Consider the following 4,683-nt stretch of genomic DNA (forward strand, 5'->3'; position numbering starts at 1 on the left):
TAATGGGCTTCATTGTTTCCAGTAGAGGAATCGAGGCAAATCCAGCCAAAATCCGAGCTTTATCACAACTGGATACACCAACGGACCTTAAACAGGTCCAAAAATTAGCTGGATGCGTGGCAGCTTTAAGACGCTTTATCTCCAGACTAGGAGAAAAAGCATTGCCACTTTATTGACTTCTCTGACGTACCGATCACTTCGAGTGGACAGATGCAACAACGGCCGGATTGGAAGAAATAAAGGCTCTTTTAGCAAGCAACCCAATCCTAGCCATGCCAAGCGTCAGCGAACCAATGTTATTATACATATCTGCAACACACTAGGTGGTGAGCGCAGTACTCGTCATCGAACGAGAGAGGACGAACACAAATTGCTGCTCCAGAAGCCGGTATACTATGTATCCACTGTCCTAACTCCATGCAAATCCCGGTACCCTCATTATCAAAAGATAGCATACGCAGTCTTCATGGCATCCCGGAAGCTACGACACTACTTCCAAGAGTGCTCGATCACGATGGCTTCCGAAGTTCCACTGAATGACATAATTTAGATACATTAAAACTGAGCATCCTCCCAGCCCTTTCAGGCCATCAGCACTCCCAGCCGTCGGATGGAAACTTTTTAGCATTTCCAGCCATCAGATTTGCAATGAATCGCTCCTAATCCGGCTCCTTCGCTAATAACGATCGCTAATCATGCCGGGCCGCTGCTCCAGTAGCTTTTTTGGGCGTTCCAGGTTGATATGGGCCTAATGGGCCTCTAGCAACCTCCTTGGCTTCTCCGCACACAGCGACTGCTCTGGAGAAAAAGGTACGGAGCACGGCGATGCGGGTAAACCTAGGTACACGGTACGCCGCCTCCCTCGATCTCCTTTTGTCTGGAACGCTGCTACCCTTTCAGCCGTCGTTTCCACTCATCCCCAAACCCCGACCCTCCCAATCCTTCTCCTCTTGTGACCGAGGGTGAATCGTTTGTGTGCCGCCACTTCTGCGAGATGTCGCCGATGCGCAAGGAAATTCGAAGGAGAAGTGCTACACTTGCAACCCCGGAGGCGGCGGCGACCTCCCCTTCATAAAGACGTCCGTGAAGGTACGGTCAGGAGAGACAAGGCGCGACGAAGAACTCTCGCGTCCTGATTGCAGTTCGATGTCCCTGCCATCGATGCATTTAACAGCCGTCTGCAGAGTGAAGGCCAACGACTAAGATATCTCGTGAAATTCAATCCCGCCCTCCTGATTCAGTTCATGACGGAAGCTGCTAACACCGATTCTGAATTTAATAGCAACAAAGCGTTAGGATTATCCCTCTGGTTCAATCAATTTTTGCAGTTGTTGTGTGTTCGCGCTCCGTTCATTCACTGGTGAGTGGTGACCACTGACCAGCGAGCATCTATGTTTCCGTTCCCCTTTCATTTCAGACGTATTTTTTCGGTACAAGGTAGTCTTGTTGTTGAGTTCCTACTTCACAAAACAGATTTTCAGGTCAGCAAGTAACTATTTTTCATATACCATGCAGATTCAATTTCACATATTGGACATTCCTTTTCCGATTGTTCTGGTGCTTCGATCAGAAGTGCCCTGTCGAATTAACGAGTTAAGCTGCCGTTAATGGTAGTGGAGGTGCGCCACTCCTATGCTGATGTTGGAGGTCAGTTGCAGTCCCCTTTGCCTCCCTCCTGCTCCTATTTATATGTCATCACCCGCCTGATCACCCGGTCTTCCGTCGTCGTGTTCGATGTCTCCACTACTCCTGCGATACCTCCTAGATCAGTCATGGCTCTCCAAAGCTGAATTCTTGTCGATCTTCCATTTCTTTGCCACTTCTTTTTGTATCATGCAGAATTTCTGACCACAAGAGAACGACAAGGAGGCAGTGGCGTCCAATTTCATATGCGAGGTGGCGAATCTGGGCGAGCTGCCGCTAATGTCTCGACAGTAATTAATCGAAGTGATCGTGTTTGTTGTTCATGAACATGCTATGGCAGAACAATTCAATTTCTGGCCCAATTACTTGGTGAGAAAGGCATCTAGGTAGCAGCACCCTAATTCACTTTGTTATCTCAAGAACCTCAAGTGTATGTAAGATTTATTTCTCAGGTTGTTGATCGCTAAGCCTTCCTGTTGTATATAAAAGCTTATTTTCATTCTGTTCCTCTCGTCGCTACAAGAAATTTAACAGAAACAGAACCTATAGTTTTACGTGATTCATTAGCCACCATTAAATTTCCTTCCTGTTATGTATTTTGTGTCAGTCCCGTTTCCTTTTCCCTCCATGGAGTCCTTAATATTATTCGAATAATGTTGAGCTGGTGCAAGTTATAGATTTGTGATTAGCTCTTCTCAAAATCTATGAACCTTGGCTTTGGAAATACACATGTTGTCTTGACCATTCCTAGGTTCCTGCCTATTTTACCATTTGACGATCACAATTACTATATCATAGTTGCTGTAAGATGAGTTTTAAACATATGCTGGCACCTACATATATTATGAAGTGTGATTTGATATATATTGCAAAGAAATAGCAATGCCTACTTGTTCTGGATATAATTTTGTATCAGTTCACAGCTGATCATACATTTTTATTTGTTAACATAAGAAATCTTTGGCTTCTCCTAATTATACCATTTTTATTTGTACATAAGAAACCTTTGACTTCTCCAACCACTGAGTACTGAAGTTTCTATATGTCTGGATTTCTCAATGGTCAATCAATTTGTTACCATATAGTTGAGCACTTGAGCAGTCTGCCAATATACGATTATAATTTTACTAGTAGGAAGCTAAACAAGAAAATATAATTAACTTTGTTAGGTACGTGGAGCAATACTAACTCTTTAAATCATGTGTTAGTATTGTACTAGAATTTACGAATATTTGTAATTTTGTTCCATGATCCATGTTATTGCATGTCCACATTATTTTTCTCCAAGTATTTTTGGATGCTTAAAAAATTACCTCTCAAAGGTTTATTGTACCAGAGATTTTATTTTGAGGCATGCCACATTTGAGTTTAACACAATAGAGAATATTTTAATTCACACAAAAAGGAAAACAACAGCTACATGGGCCGGCCCTATAGTGGTTTGCATGTGCGTTATAGCGACAATACGCCAGAAAAGGCGATGAATGGGATTTTCCACCCTCGCTGGCATATTGTTTTTTCCTCCGGCAACCAAGCCAATTCTGCTAGATTGAAGGCGAGATGGCTGGTGTTCTTGGTATGGACTACTCTGAAAGCCAGTCTTCAGCAGGGTTTTAACTCTCACAAATGTAGTTTTTCTATAGGAATAGATACTGAATCCCGAATACTTTGATTGTTATGCTGTGAAAGTATCAATATTCACTAACCTTTCTGATTCAGCCCATTGAAGTCTTCTATGTAATGCATTGAGCCATTGGTAGTGTTGAAATTGGAGTAAAGAACGATGTTGAAATTGCTCTGATTATTACTGAATTATGTTGTACTCCTGAACTTGTTAGAGGGTGACAACTTAGAAGTTTCAGGTCTCATTTGTCCATTTTCATTTAGTCATTTTAATTTTAACTTTGAGAGGGCACCATGATCTTATTAGGAATATCAGCTTTGCATGATTAATTGGTGTTTTTTACATTCATATTTTGCAGCACTTTGCTCAGGGTGCTCATGCCTTTTGCCATGCGCGGAGATCAGATCTGTTACAGGCACATGCCAACAGAAATATTGTTAGCAAGACACGTAAGCAGGGGATTATGCAAAAGAATAGTAAAACGTTTGTTGCAAGAATTATATCCTGCTGATGTGCTGCGTATTAAATTGGTTTTCTGCCTCTGAAATATTTCCTACATTATTTCAGTCAAATGCTTCCAAAGGACATTTAGGCTCAAATGTATTGTATTGAGACACATATTTCGTAGACTAGCAAGATTTAGAGAAAACATTGGTGTGTCAAATATACATTCATGATATCCCTTCAGTCAATACTTACCCATGTACATGGCTCTGGTTTCTTATATAAATATCAATATTTGCCATCACATTCTGATACACCATATCAAAGTAAAAAGTATCACCCGCAACATTTCTGCCTTAGCATGCAAAGTTATATGAGAATATCACCTGCAAAAAAATATTATATAAGAATAGACAATCGCACTGAAGATTGTCCCTGCAACATTTAACGCACATACTTTTAAACTCATTGATCAATGATATAGTTTTTTTCCGCTTTCATGTCACATGCCTTCTGAATGTGGCGAGGCGCTTGGCATTCGACTAAGTCCCTAACATTGAAATGATTGCCTCCAATATGTTTGGTTAAAATGAAATTATGCAAAAGTATATACACATAATTGGATAGTAGAGTACTAACTTTTGACATTTGGATAAAATACTTCCACATTATTGCATCAACCCCTAATATTTACTATTGCTGAAAGACGGGCGCAGCAACGCGCGCCATCGATGATCTAGTAAACAATCGCGATGCCACGGGTCGGATTGCCAAGTGGGCCATTGAGCTCCTCCCATTCGTTATAACATATAAGCCACGCTGGACCATCAAATCCCAAGTACTGGCAGACTTCGTCGCCGAATGGACAGAAGCCGAACTCCCTAAAGATTACGACACATATTTCAACTGGGTCATGCATTTCGATGGTTCCAAAATGCTGGCGGGCTTAGGGGCGGGCGTTGTCGTAACAT

General features: G+C 41.9%; 1 long non-coding RNA gene across 2 annotated transcripts; it reads left to right on the forward strand.

Annotated features, from left to right (window-relative positions):
• Positions 1–790: 790 nt before the first annotated feature.
• Positions 791–3,974, forward strand: LOC123103143 (uncharacterized). 2 transcript variants are annotated; one of them, XR_006449666.1, is made up of 3 exons: positions 791–1,360; positions 1,516–2,013; positions 3,627–3,974. It is a non-coding gene; the product is annotated as an uncharacterized lncRNA (long non-coding RNA). The 2 variants fall into 2 exon arrangements; XR_006449665.1 differs by lacking the exon at positions 3,627–3,974 and having other exon boundaries at positions 795–1,360; positions 1,516–1,647; positions 1,840–3,618.
• The last annotated feature ends 709 nt before the right edge of the window (positions 3,975–4,683 follow it).

Source organism: Triticum aestivum, chromosome 5A (assembly GCF_018294505.1).
Source record: "Triticum aestivum cultivar Chinese Spring chromosome 5A, IWGSC CS RefSeq v2.1, whole genome shotgun sequence".
NCBI classification, from domain to species: Eukaryota; Viridiplantae; Streptophyta; class Magnoliopsida; order Poales; family Poaceae; genus Triticum; species Triticum aestivum.